The sequence below is a fragment of the Pezoporus occidentalis genome, unplaced genomic scaffold (assembly GCF_034315485.1).
Source record: "Pezoporus occidentalis ecotype Australia unplaced genomic scaffold, CSIRO_AGI_Poc_V1 ctg2, whole genome shotgun sequence".
Classification (NCBI taxonomy): Eukaryota; Metazoa; Chordata; class Aves; order Psittaciformes; family Psittacidae; genus Pezoporus; species Pezoporus occidentalis.
In genome coordinates, this window is record NW_026913855.1 from 7,865,380 (window position 1) to 7,885,518 (window position 20,139).

The window sequence follows — 20,139 nt, forward strand, 5'->3', positions numbered from 1 at the left end:
ACAGAGACCCAGGGAGGAACCCGCAAAGCTGATGACCCCTGCAGCAGAAGATCAAAGTACAGCCAGGTGCCTGAGAGCACAGCACAAAGGTCCTTCTTGCAGATTTGGGCTGCCCTCTGTGTGAGCTAGGAATTTTTAACATTTGAGAAATGATTGTGTAACTCAAGAGCAATAAAGGTCTGGAGAACAAACCAAGTATTTTAGCTGTTTGCCAGTCTCAGTGTCTGTTCTGGTGATACCTTGTTGGAGGCCACAGCAGAGCCCCAAGCCCTTTTTTTTTAGGGTGAGCAGGAGGCCAGGAATGCCAAGGCATCAGATTCCTACTCCCCATGAAGGTGAAGGCAGAAGGGACATTTGTTGCTCTCTTGCAATTTGGAGCTTCCCACCACAACATAGGGGGTGTTGCAAGAGATGAACAGATGAAGGTTGCTGCAGGTAGTATTGCACAGCTATAGATGAGAGGAGGAAGAAAGCACAAGTTTGCTGCACAGAAAGCTCTGCACAAACCCTAACTATAATGCGGTTCCCAACTGGCAGGGTCAGAAAAAAAAGGCTATTTTTGGAACCCAGTGCATAGAGGACATTTTACATCCATGACGGGAGTTGGACAACAAGTCAGAGAACAATAATTGCAAATCTTTGCCTATTGACATAATATTTTTTTCTGTGTAAGGACAGTCCCAGTGATACTAAGCAATGGAACCACAGCCTTGAAGGGGTGCCACCTCCACAGGAGAACTCAGAACTATCTTCACACATGCTTCCTAGCTTACTAGGGCCCAAAATTATACTAATTGGAAGCCTCAAAAATATACTTTAATGATGCCTGTGGAAACTAATACAATACATGGAAGATTAAACATCATACCACATTTTTAAAGACTGGCTTTGGGGCACACTGATGTAGTTAGCTGATCACTGAAATAACACGTCAGAAACTTTGCACAGACTTATGCATGTACTTAGGCATGCTCTACTTGCTGTACAGCAAGGTTAATAACAGACTTTCAAGGCAGTGTATCGACAATACTTCACCTTTCTCAAGGAAGGTTCGTTACGTAAACTCCCCAAACACATTAAGAATTCTTTGACAGTATTACTGAGTATGTATGATTTACGATGAAGAAAAATCCATTCATTTCAGGTGCCCTTAGGCTGGAAAGGAGATGGGGGTGATGGTGGAATACTGTTCTCAGTAGAGGAACTAATTGCAAGAATCATCTGCCCACAGATATGGAAGGAAATGTGTGCTAGAGTTGTTTCAAACTGATAGTGAGGAGGAAGGAACATATTTAATATTTGGAAGCATGTCTGCTACAATATTTAGCTTTTGTGTATGTTTTCAAAAAAAACACGTTTGGACAAAACACAGTGGGGCTGCTGCAAATGCCCAGGACATGCTACCTGATTTCCCCTGAATATCCTTCACTAAATGATCCTATTTATTTTTAGGCTGTTCTGTAGCTCTAATTACCATAGTAACTGAGAATATCACAAAGATTAATTAATTTATTCATCACAACACCCTTGTTAAGAGAGAAGTATTATCATATCCTTTCATCATCTAAGAAAAGAAGTGCTGAGAGACAAAGCAGTTGATCCAAGGTCATGCAAGCACCACCCACATTGCTCAAAGCTCCTGGACAACTTCATCCCAGCTCAACTTTTCATCTCTTGAGCCCTCAGGCAGAGGTGACAGATTCTGGGCAGATTATTTTCTTTTGCAACAGAGAATCAACAAAGCTCAGAAAACCATCAATTTCTCCCCATTTCTTCCATCTGGCAGTATCTCCATGGAATGAATGCCTGAGATTTTTTGTGGCTTTCATTGAACATATGAGCTTTTCCAAAGACCGTGAAAATTATAAGAGACTGTGATCCAGAAACTGATGTTTCTCCACAGACATAGCTCATCCACCATGTAGATCACAACCAAGAGACTACATGCATTTTGAACGACATAAAACTAAAACAACAAAGTTAATCTATTCTTCTCTCCCGAATTACCTATTTTCCAGACACCTTCTTTTAAGCCAGGCAGCTTACATCCTTTCTATTTAGTTATTCACAATTGCACGGAAATATTGCAGAAAAAGTGTTTTAATTTGGCTAAATCCTTAGCCAGTCCAAGCTGGTGCTGCTCCTTTACCTTTAGGCCAGCCCTTGCAAAGATGTGAATCAGGTGTACACACTCCTGAATGCATAAAGCCACAAAAAAATAAAGCTGAGTGAAACTGTAGTATATAAGCCTACAACATTCTATGAACCAGTGCCAGGGGATCCATGCTGATGGAGAGAGAACCTGCTCTGGATGATCTCAACAGCACAGATAAAATAGGACAGCAGTTGTCCTGCCTCTTTGGCAGCTGATCTGAGTGAATAGAGGTGGATCATGAGACAGAAGCCTAGCTGCAAGGTATCATCCCACAGCATTTTCCTTAGAAATTGTCACCAGACAACCCTAGCAATAGAAGACAGAGGCAGAAAGATTACCCACAGGAAAGAAACTAGATGTAGAAGTTTACGTGTTTGGAGCAAAAACATATCAGGTAAAAACACCAACATTTGGTGTTTATAGAAAACAAGAGATTCACGTGCTGGTGCTGCTCCTTGGTCCATCTCATGTTACCAGCAGTGCTGCTCCCTCCTTTTATCTGCAAACTTTGACATGTCCACATTCCCTCACTCCAAAGACCTTATTTTGGTCAAATATAACCAAGGTAAGTCATCAAACGTGCACTTTGTTCCAACAGCAAACACTACTAATCACCTGCAACATGCCAGGTCAGCAAATGATTGGTACAGTATTGCTGAGTCAATACAAACTGACCAGACAGTTTCACACGAGGTGCTTTAATAACCTGCAGAAATATGCCCATTTCAGAGGGGTAGAGACAGAAAGCAGTTTTCCTGCCCACCCAGCCTCTCAGCAGTGCTCCATGCAAGTGGAACTGAGGCCAAGAGAGGGGGAGCCTGACCTGTTCCTCACCAGCCCAACTCTGACATGCCTGCAGGTTTTTGACAAGGTTACCTGTCAAGCTGCCCCAGAGCTACAGTTCCCTAAATCTCCCAGGTTCCCTCCAGCCTGGCACAGCACAGAGACCCCCAGGTGCAGCTCTGTGCTGCTGGAAGGAGTGTGAAGATACTCATCACCGCTGCTGCTGTCCCCAAGTCCTAGTGTTTCTCTTCCTGCATGAGGGATGCAGTGACACAATGAAAGACATGACTGCGGTCCTAAGACATACCAAATCTGAATATTTCCCAGCAGAGGACAGATTCCTCACAATTTACAAATAAGAAAATACCTTCAGCACTCAAAGCATCCCAAGGGATGGTGCTCATTTCTACAGCCCACTCCAAGCACTGCACTTGCAGGACCATTAGCACGTCTTCAGTTTTGTTGGCTGCCCTTAATTATGCCTGACTTAATCCTAAACCCCAGGGTAAGAGGAATTAAAAGACAATTTTTTTCCACAACCAAGACCCATTTGCCATTCAAACTGGCATCAAGAGGAAGGGGAGTGGGAAGGGTGGTGTGAAAAGACATCTACCTCTCACACCCATAAAAGCAGCACCTGGAGTTATTTACAACCATGACATAAGGAGCAAGTGTTTAGGTGGCTGGCAAAGAGATTTAGAAGGTGCTTCCCTACCTTAAAGTGAAGTCACAAACTAAATCACTAACACCAAAATCCCACAACCTTACAGCAAGAACTATGGGCGTCAAACTTGCTCTCAGTTACAGCATTTAGATGCAGTGCAATAGAATATCTTATTTCTAAGAGATTTTTATTTACAGCCACATGACCGAATTCTGTGGCATTCAAAATCCTGAGAAAGAAAGAGGCATGAAACACCTGATCACTTCAGTGAAAAATTCTGCTCTGCAAGAGCTTTGTGTTTCATCTGCCATTGATAGTATTTGCCTGATACCTGAAGAGAAACTTAATTAAAAGAGTATTCCCTCCCTCCCCTAAGGATTTGGTATTTTACTTAAAAATTCACCATCCCAAGAAAAAAAAAGTAATTTTAAATAAAGCTCAAATGCAGATGTTTCTCACCGATACAGGTCAGTGGGTGATTGAGTGGGTATCACCTTGAATTAATGTATTAAGATACCAGTCTATAATTACAGGAGAGAGTGCTACAGCTTTGAAAGGCCATTGAGTGGGGTTTGATAAATCCAGGTCAAAAATCTACCTGCCTATGGGCCCAAACAGAGGAGGAAAGGAATCAATACTCACACATTAATACACTGCCTATACAATGCTAAAGCTGAAAACTCAATTTCAGACTTACCTCAGGAAACAGAAGTCCTTCAAATGAGACTTTTAATTGTTGCAACTCTGCTCTGCGTTTCTGCCTCATACACCCCACCACCTAACATGCTCTGCACTCTCTACACTCATCCAGCACAGCTTCCTGAGGACGTGATTCTGTGACCCACATCGCTGAACAGCTATCTCCACATAGCTGCTCTCAAGGGCTGCGATGGTTTGGGGCTTATTTTGTTTGTGTGTGGAAAGGGGTTGGGTCTTTTTTTTTTTTTTGCTTCAGAGTAAGAAAAAAAAAAAATAGTGCAATAAGCCTAAGGGAAGCAAAGTAACACATCCTTTTACACTGAAAAAGATGGGATTAAGAAATTGGAAAACATTTTCTCAGAAGCCACACAACACTAAGTAAGGAAACTCTCTTCCTTCATAGATCATAAAGAAGTAGAATAAGATTTGAAGGAGATTAGATGGGGCAGGGGAGCTTTTTGCATATTTTTAGCTTTCTCCTGGAATCAGCTAAGTAGGCAGCACAATGGAGTAAAGTCCCCTTTTTGGGAAGAGAAAAGGTGTAACAGATGTCCTAATGTAGCAGAACCACTTCCAAGAGCTTATCTTCACAAGACAGTGGAAGATAGCCAACTAATATGCCTCCTCAAGGTCAACTGCTATGTCATTTCCTAATGCAGCAAATTGTGATCTTCATGCATTTTTAGTCTCTGATAAGCACAACAGATACTCTAGGTCACAGTACTGGTCATTCTGGTTTGCAGACTACACCAAAAGGAACTGGAACCGATCCAAAAGCTCCTCTTTTATTGGAAACTAATCATTCACCCTGTAACACTCTGCCAGCTAGTAATATTAATACTACCCTCTCTTCCTGAATTTTGGGAACAGTCCAACTCTTACTGCAAATATGGATCACAAGCAGTTAGGCAAAGCCTGAACTGAATACATATTGATGATTTCCTATTTCATGATTTATCTTTCTGTCTTTACACCAGTAAAATCCTCCAAAAGCGATTTAAAAAGTTATACTGGATAAATTATTTCTTCCAATACTTTTCCAAACCACATGTTTCTACCCATGACTATAAACACTCCACAAGCTCCAGTTCAGACAAGTTATGAAGTGCATGCCCTGAAATTAGCCATGGAAGTTAATGGGATGACACATGATCTTGAGGTCAGTTGCACATTTACATACTTAACATACTATCCTTCAACACAACCAATAAAGAATCCAGTATCAGCAGCTCAGGCAGATCAAGGTAATCTCTAAGTGCAGATGTCTTCAATTCCCCTGTGCCACCCTGAAAACATGCAATCTGAGGGAACAACACAATGCTCCCAAAACAGCTACAGTTAAACCAACTGGTTGCACATCAACCTACCCCACCAGCTCCACGTCACAACTTGGCGTCGCAGTACCACCAGGCAAAATTTCGGACTAGTGCTGAGACAACAGACACCAGGAAAGGCTCTCAGCTCTCTCCCTCATGCCCATGAGAGAAACAAGATTACCATGGATGGAATTATAGAATGAAGCCTAGAACAGAGTGAAGGGCTTTGCATCAAGTCTCTCCCTCATATGAACCACCACCATTTGCCAACAAAAGTAGCCTCACAGCTAAGCAATGCAGGGCAACAACCATAATTCATGTTAGCACCACCACAACCCTCTCCAGTGGGCTCAGATAAATTACAATCTGGGAGACAGAGCTCAAATCTGCAGAGCTGCTAGCCTCTCTGCTCTGGCTGTCACACTGTAATGGGGACTGCTACTGGCTGCTCAAATGCTCAGGCACAGGAAGATAAACTATTCTTGCCCATATTATATGAAATCTACTGTTGTTTTCCTTCACAGAAATGGTATTCAATTCCAAGAGCCACTCACTTTCTGTAGCTGCAAGACGTTTATCAGACCTGCCAAGCTCTGTCTGGTTGTATTTCATTCTTTACATTGAGTCCCAAAGTTCAGGCCAGGCGTCACCCATCATACTCCAGCCAGTCAAAGTCTGGCTGCTTTTGGAACCTTCTTCTGTGAAAATACCCTCCCATTTGGCAGCACCTAAGAGTATAAAGAACTTTTGCTGTATGAAGGAATGCAAATGCTCAGAAAGGACTGTGTTATTCTAAATAGAGCAAAACAATCAAAATGAAGCAAACTGCCTCATCTCTTAATTTTGGGCCTAGTTCTGTAGTCCTTGCAATGTAAAGGCAGAACAAACTTAGATAACTAGCATAATACTGCTAATGCTTAAGGCTTCATCACACTCCTGATAGCATAAGGCCATGGCGAGTCCTAGGTTCACAGGATTATGTACAACCAATTCAGTACTCAGTAAAAAGAAAGCTGCTAGCCCCATTTTTCTGAAGAAAAGTCTGAAAACATGAATTTCAAAACCCCCAAATCCTACCCAGTTAGGTAGAACCCCTAAATTTCAGTGCCTGTCTTGCAAGCCAGTGTTATGATTCCTGCATGTGACTTAGAGCTACCTGAAGAAAAATAGTTTCGAGGTGAACAAATTCACTGGCAGTTTCAGATCAAATTAAATAAATACTTTCTCTTTAGGCAAAAATGGTCATTTCCATTAAAATGTCAGCTCATTTCAATCTGACTATTTTCTTTTAGAATAAATTTATAAAAAGGTAACACAAAGGACAAAGCTTTTTGTACTGGAACAATTTTTCTTCTGATGTGGTCAGTCACTGAGTGAGCCAGAAGTATCTCTAGCTCATATCGCTCTACTGATGAATGTGGACTGCTTAAGCCTAGCAATACACCATTGTATTTTTCCCCAGTAAAAATCACAACATGGGCATTTTGAACAGACAAGTCATATTTCATGATGTGATTGAAGCCTGACTATGTGGTTGACAGAATTGCTGGGTTTTACAGGCTATTTTAACAAAGGTGCTAAAGGATCTTGCTTTGAAAGGGCAGGTGGTTCAGGGTTTTCTAAAAACAGTCACACTCATCCCAGTGGTCTCCAGAGTATTTCATCTCCAGTACTGTGTTCAGTTTTGGGCCCCCCACTACCAAGAAAGACCCTGAGGTGCTGCAGTGTGTCCAAAGGAGAGCAATGGAGCTGGTGAAGGGTCTAGAGCACAAGTCCTGTGAGGAGTGGCTGAGGGAACTGGGGAGAAGAAGAGGTTCAGAGACCTTATTACTCTCTACAGCTACCTGAAAGGAGGCAGTAGCAAGGTGGGGATCAGTCTCTTCTCCCAAGTAACAAGCGATAGGACAAGAAAAAATAGCCTCAAGCTGCACCAAGGGAGGTTTAGATTGGATATTAGGAAAAAATTCTTCATCAGAAGGGTTGTCCAGCCCTGGAACAGGCTGCCCAGGAAAGTGGTTGAGTCGTCATCCTTGGAGGTATTTAAAAGATGTGTAGATGCAGCACTTCGGGACATGGTTTAATGGTGGACTTGGTAGTGTTGGGTTAACAGTTGGACACAACGATATTAAAGGTCTTTTGCAACCTAAATGATTCTATGATTCTATTCCATGTACCATCGCACAGAATAGCGGCAAGGAACCAAAGAGGTGCCTTAGAGACAGTTAAAAGAAAGGAGGAAAGGCCCAAAATGCATTTTGCTACTCTAGAAAGTGTTGCATTGAAAGAGACGATCTAAGAAGACATGGTAAGCATGCACACAGCTTAATGCTTCTATGCAGTATTTGACCAGATTCCACTCAGTTGAGGTCTTTATTCCATTATTTTAGTATTGTATCTGTGGGCCTTACAGTGGTGCACTGAACACAGGAAACATCAATGCACACAACCAAACAGATGCCAAAGGAACCACACTGACTTATGCCCACAGAGAATTTGGCACACAGACAGAAAATGTTATGAAACATTCAAAAAAATACCTCTTCCCTACTGCCAAAACAAGTTCTTGACTCACAGGGCAAAAAACCTCAGCTCTGGAGTCAGATTTGCATAGTGCTACAAACTACAACATCCCTTGCTTTCCAGACGGAAGGTTTTCAGAATTCTTTAGTTTACTGACATCATTGTTACTTTTTAGAGTTGAGGCAGTGTTACCCTAACTTTGCTTAAGTGACTTCACCGTCAGGTGTCTTTCACCTTCCTGATTATCGCTTTGTTTTTTTGCTAATGACAGAAATGATCAAAACATCTACTAAATCAAGACATTGAGAAAATAATTATTCATACTTTGCCAAATAACAGCATGGATTAGAAAAATAATTTTCTATTCTTTAAAGCACTCCTTCATATTGTACCCTGTATATTTTAAGCAGTGAAGGCTCTGCCAGTTTCTTTCACACTCAGTTTGCAGCACACTTGCCAGAGTGAGGTCTCTGCCAATAAACAGGGTTCTTAAGTGCTATGACAATTAAGAAAATAATGTAATGATCAATATAAATAATTAGTGCTATTATTATTACTGACATCCACGCTCTTTGGTCTGCGCTCTCATCTTCTAGAGCAGCTGCCTCTAGAAAAGAGCAAGTGAAAAGAGCAAGTGCCAGCAGGTGGCACTCCAGAATATAAAGCGTTAAGCACCAGGGCTTGCAGGAGGAAGAAAGTTCTGCTTGGCTGTCCCACTAGCTTGCTTTAGCACCCTTCAGGAGGTTTGGTTTAGGTAGGATGACCATCTCCACTTTCCTACTCCCAAATAGCATGGACAAATGCTGCCAGTACCAGCTTGCAGCACCATAAGATTATCCTGGTGCTGGATGGGATGCATCGGTAGGGTGAGCTGCACTTTTCATGGTCATGTCTAAAGGAGAGTAGAGTACCAGCACACCAAAAGCACTGAGCTCATTACTTGCTCCCTGTCTGAAGAAAAAGCTCCCAGAGGACAGCTGGAGTTGCTTCCCATACTGTGCTTGGAGAGGTGGCAGTGCCTTGCTGCCTCCTGCCACTCTCCTGCACTCTTCCAAACAAGCAAGCTGGGATAGATCTAAAATAATGCTGGCCTTTACTGCTTAAAGACAGCACCAACAACTACAAACATACCCTAACGATTAGGAAACCAGTTTCCCTTCTGTTTATTTTCAGGTATGCTCTACACATACATAACAGCTACAGTGTTCACCTTCAAGGTTTCTTGAGGCATGTTGCAGACTGCCACCCTCCGCCTTGCCCCAACACTCATGCTCCTCCCACAGCCAAGTCAGTCAAACCAGCACTTCTTCCAGTCAAACGATTGTCAGGAAAGCCTCTGTCTTATAGTCTTGTCAGCCAGAAGAAATCCACCTCAAAGGGCTGTAGTTCACCTGGTCTTCGCAACTCTCATCCAGCTGTAAGAGCAATTGCTTGCTTTGTTGCTCGAGAAACCCTCCCAATCATTCAGTCTTCAAAATGAGGCCCTTTAAAACACTTCAACCTGGGGGAGATAGGAAGATCTTCCTTAAACTTAGGAAGATTGTGCTGTTACCTTGGAAAATAACATTTTAAAGAAAACTGTGGAAGCCAGTTGCTTTCTCCAGCTCCAGGCATTAAGCATAGCAGTCAGCATTTAGTGAGGTAATGGACTGCCTCAGTTGACAAAGATGCAATTCCCACATCTCTCTCCCCTGGAAAAGGTGAGAGTTTAAAACACTGAAGGTCATACAACTAGGTGGAAAAAAAGCCTGCATTTTTATCAGAAGTCTCTATGAATTACCTAAAAACTGTACAAATACAGAAAATAACCAGTCTTCTTGCAAAAAAAAAAAAAAAAAACACAAGTATTTCCTGCTTAAACTCTCCTTAAAGGCAAACCTGTACCATGGGATCCATCTGCTCATGTGGAAATAGCAGAAAAGATCTGTCAGAAAGCAATTTCCTTTCCTCTCCTGTATATGTCAGTGGACCACTGCCATTTCCCCTGCCCCAAATTGACCCCAAGTATTAATAGACACAAAAGTGGAAAAGTTTAAGGTTGTCTGTGTGGACATGAGCAACACACAAACCAAATAAAGTCAGGCAAAGTAATGTGCCCTTCTTGCAGAAGGGGGTCCACAGTCAATGCCACATTCTAAACTCATTTCCTCACAAGCAATAAATACATACTTTTTATCTTGATGGTTCACTGACATCACCTACTGGAAAAAGCACAATTCAACTCAAGGTTTACGTACTACATGCACTGCACAAATTTGCTCAATACATGGTTTCAGAGCAAGTTATCTTTTAATACACAAAGATGGGCTGATGGCATGGAAAGAAGAATGAGGCAAAGAATGTTCTTGCTTATTCTGCCTTTCTAGCTGCTATCCCAACGTGGATTTGGTTCACAAAGTATTCACCTGTGGAAAAGCAAGTCATGAACGTAACTGTAACCCACACCAGTCTTAATACTGAGCAGCAATGAAGCATGTAACTGTCTGGTGATTATCATGAGACAGCAGAAGTATTTCCAAGTCAACAAGTTGCACAGTTGTTGCTGTTAGAATTTATTTGGATCTCCTGTTACCATGTGTCTCCCTGAACAGATGCATAGGTGCTCTCCTGATATTCCACACTCCTGATTGGGAAGCTGAACTAAGGGGTGCCCAGCCTCTAGTGTTCTTCTCACTATTAGGTACAACAAGCCACCTTCTCTTATAAGCAACTTCTCATGATAGAAAAGACTTCAGTTAGGGTGGACTGTCAGGAGCTTTAAAGTTCCCACACAACAAAATGCAGGCAAGTGCATTGTAAGTGGGCTCACAAAGGAACGCTAAGTTCTCCATCACTGACTAGTCAACAGATATTAAAAAGATCATTCCTTCTTAAGTTCTGAATTTAAATTTAGCAGAAAATATCCATATTTAGCAGAGGTGAGGGACCAAAGAGGAAAGGAACATTAGAACAAAAGCTTCTTGCTTTAAAGACGACCATATCCACTATATTCTTTTTTTTAGCTCAATTTTTGCAAATCAGCTCAGATTTTGGAAGTAGACTTTCAGGCTCCTCAAAGTAAGTATTCAAGTGCATGTAAGTATGCAGGTGCAAAACACAACTGCTTAAATGTGAGTACTATAACCACAAGAATAGAGGCATAAGACCTTTTAAGGAAAAGAATCATTAAATATTTTCACTCCCTTATGTCTGATTGCATAACCCCTCTAAAGCTAGCAGGAAAGGTCACTGAAATGCACAGGCCTTTGCTGGTGGAAAAATGCTATTGTATATTGTTTAAAAATACACAAAAGAAGTAAGTGCTAGAAAATGAGACCTCTGAAGGAGTGAACTGAAAAGAAATCCAACTCAGCATGATATCTGATTTAAAATTGCACATGTAGGGCTTACAGCCACCTCTGTGTCTCTCGTAATTGAAAATGCAACAGGTTTATAATCTTATTAAAGGACGAAGTTGTAGATTCTTATCACTTCATTAAATTGCCAGTGCATGATTATTTTTTTTTTTGTTCTTGTTTCATAACCATCCATTAACATAAAAAGAGTTTTTCCAATGGACCACATGGATGAGTTTCAGCCAGCAGAGGAAGGAGTAGCACAGGAATGTAACCCTGTAACACTGGAAAAAATTAGGTCCCTCAAAATTCAAAGGGTTTTTTGCTGTAGCCCCTCAAAGGACTTAAAACTGTAAAGTTCCTGCAGTTGTGGGGTTGTTTCCATTGCCCTTCATCAAACACCACCACTCATTTTTGTGTCATGCTCATTCCAGACAAGTGGACATAAAGAAAAAAGCAAACATGTCACAAAGTTGTAACCTTTCTTTAAAAGCTCTTCATTACCAAAGTGAGACCATGAGCAGCGCTTAGCTCTCACCTTCTTGTGTCAGGGGTGTGGCTTCATCAGAAGAGAGAAGACCTGCACTGTGTATCAGGCTTCTAAGAGGTAAGTCAGTGTAAGTTTTTCCCCTAAACTACTTTCAAACATGGGCACTATGTCCTCTTAAAATTCACATGTCCTCACCTAAATCCTTTTCAGTGACTTACTTTGCCCTTTGTGCAAGGATGTTCGGGAGAACCATGATAACATGAATTGATTTATGTATGAAAAGAATTATAAATTTATATATGGGTTAAATATATATATCACAAGGACTTTTCAGGTGAATAAACAATTTCTTTAAAGCCTTATTTCTTTAAATCTGTGAAAACCAGCATTTCTTTGTGCCAGTGACCCCTCCATGTGAAGCAGTTCTACTGAGCTGGGTAAAGCCTCTTTCACAGTAACTGTTCTCAAGAGCCGATTTGGACCAGACTTGCCCAGAAATCCTTCCAGTGGAGAACTGATCATCTCACAAACAGTCTTGCTTCCCCCAGATGCCAACATATGTGCCATGTTGTGTTTAAGAGGAAAGCCTTGCTGCTCTTCCAAAACTTCAGATAAAGAAGAGAGAGGTTAAATCTCAAAACATTCTGAAAAAAAAAAACTCAAAACAGGCAACCAGTAGATTTTTAAGACCACCTCACAATCACCCTGACATGTCCTAGATATCCTGCTCTATTTTAAAATTCCCTTTCAGCTGCTATTACTTGTGTTTTCTGTGGAAATCATACAAACAGGGAGAGTGGCAGCTCGCAAGAGGCTGCAAGATGAAAGGCAGAAGACACTGTGAAATTGAGAGAATAAAAAGAACAAGTTTCTGTACACTTCAAGGCTTTTGGGAGGGTCAATGAGGTTTTCTGAAGGGGAGGTGCTAATTAGCCAATCATAACAGTAGCAAAAGTGTCCTCATAAATAGCTCACTGCTTATTAAAAGCAAATTCAGGAACAATGCAACTTCACTGACTTCTCATCAATTTGCTATTACTGACCAAATTCTGTCTTCTAGACATGCTTAAACTTCATACACTGACATTTCCTACTCCACAGACAGACTATAGATCAGTCTGTTTAATTAACACAGCTCCAGCATTTCTCTTGATTGCTATTTTAAAAAAGGAATCTACTTGAGAAAGTAAAATCTGAAGTTTGAAGAGTACTTTATTCCCATTCCCAGTCTAGCTCCATCCACATTTCAGAAATATTTATGCCAGACCAGAAAGAGAAGTCTCCTCAGGCAAATCAAATCGCCATCTCCTACTTGCTGTGCTTTGAACTTACAACAAATTCCAGTATCCAAGTATCACACTTACTACTGCAGGGCAAAACCCTAAAAAAAAAAAAAAAAAAAAAATGGTATTTTGTGCTTGGAGACAAAGCCAAGATGCTGATTTAAAATAAAATAAAATAAAAGTGAGTTCTGATGGAAATTTGGGGTTTAAGAGGAATACCTTATGAATAAAGTGAAACAAACAGCTATGTCACCTGTACTAAGAGAGGTGCTGCCTTTCTACTAAATACTGAAAGTTGGTAACTCATTTTCAGGATGATGAAGTGTTGCTTATAGCAGCTCAAGGTACTTCCATATGGGATGACCCATGTTCCCATTCTTCAACAAGGATTGGGTTTCCTAGTTAGATTACATCTCCCATAACCACAATAGCAACTCAACATGAAAACAGGAGATGGAAACCAGCCATAAAGCCAAGCCCCAAGGGAAGAATGGGAAAACAAAGCATGCTAATTACAGTTCCCATAAGAGATGGTGCTAGCATTCCTAAACCTAAGCCTTCACTTTTTTTAAGTGAAAGAAAATTTGGGCAGGGATTTTTCCCCTCCATGAAATAAACCAATGAACTCTGACAAAATAAGGATGTAGGAAAAACTTCCAGAAGGTAATGTAGGATAAGTCTTCAAAACAGCTGTAAAACCAACTGAAGAGGTAAACATTCAACCTTTTACTGCTTAAAAGCTAAAGAGGAATGATTTTTCTGCTCCAAGAAGCTTCTTGAGGCTTCATACCAACATATCGCCAACTCCATTCTTCACCACACAATTCTTCCCATTTTTAGTTTAAAAGAAAACTAGTACACAGGACTCATCTTTAAACCCTTATTTGTCAAAACCCCTTTAGGCTTTAGCTAGGATGCATCAGTGCGACAGAAAAATCTTCATCTACAGTCTTCACATCAGTGCCCCAGTGCTTGACACTGAAGTCAAATAGAATTAGAGGAGCACATGGTTTCCAGATGCTGCAAGCACCCCATTTCCTCAAACTGCAAACAGCTCATCCTCAAATTAGAATATAAGTGGGCCTGCACTTTGCAATGGCACAAGACAGCCAAAACATGGTACCCCGTTAAATGTGAAGGGAAGCAGCCTCATAATCTCCAGATCCCTTTGCAAGTTACTGCAATGAAGAAAGACTCGGAGAGTTAGGTACAAACAATGTAGGCTGATGAAAAAACTCATTATTTCAACACAATTCAATAATCTGGAACATCAGTAGTGCTGATTACCTGCCCCCTTCAATGGCCCCTTGTTCTTCTCCTTGCTCTGACAAAAACCTATTCTCTGCTGCAATATAACTGAATGAGCAATGAATGTGTCAAGCATGGATCTTTCACAGAGCTAGCTCACCTACCTAATGGGCTGGCTTATGAACTGCAGTGATCTCTTCAAAGAACTGTATAGTACTTACTTTCACCAAGGCAGAACCTTCAGGCATAAGAAAATGTTTGAATTAACACTTTTGCAGATAGTTCCCCCACAGGCTCAACAGTGGCTGCCTCAAAGGGACCTGGATAAGGTAACTGAGAAAGTAAGTCTGTTGACTGCAAGCTTAAATTCTGAGCAAAGATTACATCACCATCAGTAAAAAAAAATTGGAGGTACTATTTTAAAAAAGTTTTAAAATGCATAGCTTCAATACTGGGTCTGTGGTCTGCAATTTAGAAAGCATCTCTGTTAAGAGTTTTGCACTGGAGACAAGCATCAGAAATGTTAATGCTGCCATTACTGGATGTCTCAACTTTACCTGCACTATGAAGATCTAAGATGGCCTAAATTTAGCTTCAGACAAGGCTTCCATCCAAATTAATCTGCATGCAACAGGGTCAAACTTCTCCAAGCCACATGCCAGTGGCAGATTCAATTCAAAGGCACCTGGGTATGCTCATGGCAGAAGGAAATTTTCATTCACTATGGGTGAATCTGACAAAATGATGCTCTCTCCCCTTCTCACGGATGAAAGTTTTAAGTACCAGCAATTTCGATAGCTCAGCAGAGCTCTTCCAATGCCTCCACTGACCCCATTCCACTTTGAAGTGTGCAATTCAATATTGAGGTCAGAAAGGAAAAGCAAGTATGAGGGAAAGGCAGAGACCTGGGCTCCTGTCCCTGCTCCAATGAATGTTTAATTATTTCATATTAAAAATTTATTTTGAGAAGGGCTAGAATCCACGCAAACTAATGGGTTTACCTGAAGAGAAAAAGATCCCCGATCAAATGCTGCCAAACAAAGGTGGGAGCAGAGTCTCCACTTCCTTCAGGCTGAGTATCAGACCTAACTCAGAGAGAAAAGCCACTATCTTCTCCACTGCTTACATCTCAGCAGAAGGTATGCAACTCCAGAAAAGAATAAAAAGGAGCAGTTTATGACATTTTCCTGGAAGAGGGCTGCCAGCTTAAAAGAATTCCTCTTGATTGTTCCTTGTGTAGCCAGCCCATCGTTGGGATGTCGGCTTTTGAAAATCTCACTCTTAGGTCAATTTTTCTCCTGGCATCACACAAGAAGCCTCATTATCTGAATAGAATTTCCCATAAAATACAGTGCCTGGAAGTTTCATAGGTCTTCTGTGGAATTTACTCAGTTGAAAATGTTCTTGAGTTGCTTCAGTGTTTTGAAAACTTTGAGCTGTGAGATTGTAAATGATAGCCAACCCAACTGAGCTGAACTCTGAACATCAAGTGCTGCATGCTGCTAGCCACTGTTTCCCCTCAAGTGACAGAAGTCCAGGGGGGTGCAAGTGTTCAAGTACTCAGATAGTCACGTCTGAAGAGTAGGTCAGTTCAAAGAAAGAATGGAACTATGCAGAGGCATTTCACAAGCAGAAGACAAAAGTCAGCAAGTAAATTATTCCATAGCAAACAGATCACACACAGGTAGCTCTCAATTCAATACTTCTCAAAAAACAGGGCAACCCAGCAGACTTTCTTGCCAGGGAAGGTAAGCCTCCAAATAATCACACCAACATATAAAGGTTAAAAAAGGTGGGTGGAAGGAGGTGTTCTCTTTGCAGAAATCTGGAGTTGCATCTCCTGCACAAACAGGAAACCATAACCCTGTCCCTCCAGACATCTGTCAAGTGGGAGCCAAGACAGGGACTCACTGGGCTGCCTGTCCAGCCAGGCACCACCATGGCAACCAGTGTCACATCAGCTAGGTGGGTAGGATGTTGGAAAGCTCTGGGAAAGAGCACATCCTAAGGATGGCTACCTTCCACAGGCACTGAGGTATGGCTTTTAAAATCAAAGCATGCACAACCATACCACCATCTCAACACAAACATGTCCATCTACATCAGACTTAACAAAAATTTGTTTGCAAACAAAGCTGCTTATTCTTGTTGGTTGATTTGTTTGTTATGGCTTATGATTCCTCATTCAGCAACTGGCACCAGCATTGCCTTCAGCAAAAGCCACCAGAGTAAAGGATGACATCCCAGGCAGTTTTCACCATGTGACATGAGGGTAGAGAGGAGGGGCATTTCCTTTACTTCTTAGAAGCAGATGAACTCCCATTGAACATCTAATTCAGACTTCAAGCTATCTTCACCAATCACTTGAAAGTTAAATAATTACCCTGTTTAAAAAAAAACAGCAATTATTTTTTACATTCCCCCCCCCAAGCAGCTACTGCTGTTGTGACAATATTCATCTTGTCCATGATGACTGTTATCTGCTGTATAAATATTGATGATCTGAGTAATTGCTGCTCTGTACATATGGTTCTCACAGATATCAATTTCTGTGCCTGAAGTAGGCTGCTGACAAAGTGCTTTCCTCCTTTTGCATGGCAATGAAACATTACCAGAGGTGCCACTGAGAGTTGTTAATCCTGGAGGAAAAAAAAGAAAAAAGCAGCAAGTAACAACTGTCTTTGGAGAGGGGGAATGAAATGATGTTTGCCTTGACTGGGAAGACTGAATAGTCCCAGAGAACAAGTTAGCTAAGCTAGTATTCAAGAGGCTGGAGTTTAGCTTAGGCTGCAGCAACATCAGGCACAGTTCAAAGGGAAAGAACTGCTGTGGACTCAACATTGGCCACCACTGCTAAGTGGGCGTGCGGTGCTCTTGGGACATGTCATGTATGACAGACACCCACCCAGTGGTTCACTGATGGTGGGGGTTACTTCTTCTGGATCAAAACCCAACTAGAAAAACAAGCCACTCTTGTTCTGGGGAAGAACACCAAGCTGAACATCATGCTGGGATAAACAGACCCTCGGTGCCACCCTGCAACCTTTGCTGGTGCATGGCCGGTGTGTCACAGAAAAGCAAAGTTGGTCTTGAGGCACCCAACACACATTCACAGATAGCACTGGCATACAACATAGCATCGCTTCAAACTCCTTTTGCTGGTTAAATGTGTTTGCCCAGGACATTTTCTGACCAGTCAGGCAGTTCTCGTGTCTTCCTGCGATCATAAAAAAAAAAAAAAAAAAAAAAAAAAAAATCACAAAAAACATCCCACTGCATGTCCTGGCTAATCTGATCATATTGCCCCAGGTTTAGCAGTACAAAGTCACAGCTGTGATAGACAGCGCCCTCTCACAGGCACCCAGCCTTACACTTCCAGACATGATTTTTGCTCTGGACTTTAAGCTGTCAACAGGATATGACAGATGAAGGCTTTTCCTTACTGGACACAAACTTTCTATACATAAAACCTAAGAGTCTGAACCTCAGTAAAACCTTCATCTCTTCATCTACCAGCAGAGATGAAGATTTTTTTTTATGCCGTGTAAAGGTTGGCAAGATTTATAAGAAGAGAGTTTCCTTGTAGAAATACTCTTTTCCCAAAGTCTCTACCCATCCTCTACAGTATCTGGAAAGAAACACTGGACAAAGACCTTCTTATTTAAAAAATAGTATTTCTAAGATATGCTGCAGAAATTAAGGAGAAACTAAAAAAGGGTCTTATTTGTGCATTACTGAAGATTAAGAAGAAGAGTATGTAGAGGATGCAGAAAGCAGGACAAAAGGCATCGGACTCCCTATGGGAGCTGGAGGCTAGGGCAGGAACAAGAGGTGGGGGGGTAGGGACAGAGAGCAAGCAGGAAGCAAGTGCGATATAGATAAGGCGCAAGCAACTTTTCGAGTGCCTGGGGGTGGAGAGGGAGGAACTGAATATTTGTAATGAGCAAAAGAAATACGAGTCTGGAAGTTTTACTTTCTCTGCCGCCTTGTTCAAACAACTACGTAATAAGCCATTATACATAACTAGAGCAGCAGCAATTTTTATATGCACATAAACAGACTTGGTGAAAGTAGTTACTAAACACCAATACAATTAATCTTCTCCCTGTGACACTGAGTGCTAAGCCATCCACTTGTTCGGTATGGCTCTTGTCATATAATTAATTCCCCTCCTACTTTCTGCAGTGTCTTTCCTGCCCCCATAATTTCTACAGCGCTTTGGGGTTTAATATGTAACAATCTCTAATGACAACTGCTGTACATCTCTGAATCTTGAAGGGAAGTTGCTTCTGGCAGAAAATTAAAGGTTGAACTCTTAGCAGTAACTCTGGGCATGCTTAACTAATACTAGGCCACATAACAGCCTCATTAGTCAAACAGGTCTACTTAAAAAAAAAGATCCACATGACCTCACTGTCAGTTCTTACACTGAGTCATTTCGGAGACCAGTTGAAACAGAGCCCTGCATAATTCTCTAACATCAACAGTGCCCTGCATTAATTGAAGTGGACTGGATCCTAACTACAATAACCAGGTCACCCCCACCCTCTCCACTCAGTCTTTTTTCAACCCTTCTGTTTTTAAGACAAGACACAATCTAGCAGCCTCCAGCAAGTATCCAGTCTTACCTACATGGCCTCCTACGTTTCCCAGATCTAATTTGTTTGCATGAAGATTACTTATAACACAAGCTGTAAGCACACGGAATGGTTTACTGCTAGGGCAAATTATTTTGCATGCAAACACAAAATGCAGGAAGCCAAGCCACTAACTCCCCAATTCACAAGCACAAACAGCCTTAGTGCTCTCAAACTTTTACATGCATATTAACTTGAATGCAGTGAGATGCACCCATAATTTTCAAAGACCTGTTAAAACACCTCTAAAAATATGACTCAAATATTAAGTGTTCATATTTCTAAGTCAGTAAAAAGTGAAATCAAGTTGCCATCAAATAATACTCTATTATCTAGGTAGTTACTAATCCCATGGTTTACTCCAAAATCACGGTCATGTAACTTTGCTAAAGCTATGCCTGTCCAACATACCTTTTCCTGCACTGCAATGTCAGTCTGGAGCATAAAGAAATACAATGTCCATCCACTACAGCTTAACTGCCAAATTTCCTTAGAGAGGATGCAAAACTGCAGTATTACCAGCTCAGGCTGCTTTTATCAAGAAAGTAGCTAGTTTCATCGCATCTGTGCCAGTCACTATGTCCACAAAAATAAATGCTTTGTTGGGTTTGTATCCTGCTAAAGTATCTCTAGTGGAGAAGTGAAAATGCGATTTCACTACGAAAAGAAATACAGTGGAGTTAATAATTTCTTGCACTGGGCACATGGCCATCTGTTTTCATTGCTTCCAAACAGCCACTGCAATCTTAAGACATAGGAAGCTGGCAATGTACAGACTTCAGGCCACTGCTTCTCTAGCTTTCCTGGGGTTGCAGGATGGTGTTTGTACCTCCTGGATGCCAAGCACCCTTTCTTAACATGTAAGGACAGGTGGATGCAACATTTTGCCTTCCTCTACTGATGTGAGGTCTTTAAGCAGGCTTTGCAGTTGCAACCAAGCCACAGTGAAAGAGAAACTTTTGAACTGTGATGAAGGAATGGCAAATTCGTGTGTTTGCCTTCTCAAACT

At 41.4% G+C, this 20,139-nt stretch overlaps 1 protein-coding gene across 4 annotated transcripts in view; it reads right to left on the minus strand.

The window, feature by feature from the left end:
• Window positions 1-20,139, minus strand: part of RNF152 (ring finger protein 152) — a 45,835-nt gene that overhangs the window by 9,433 nt on the left and 16,263 nt on the right. Inside the window, exon 2 of one of the 4 annotated variants that reach the window (XR_009964586.1) lies at window positions 16,646-17,132. The exons of the other annotated variants lie outside the window; for them this stretch is intronic. The gene's annotated coding sequence lies outside the window, so the exon portion shown is untranslated. Of the gene's footprint in view, window positions 1-16,645; window positions 17,133-20,139 lie in introns of those variants that run through there. 4 annotated transcript variants of the gene reach the window in all.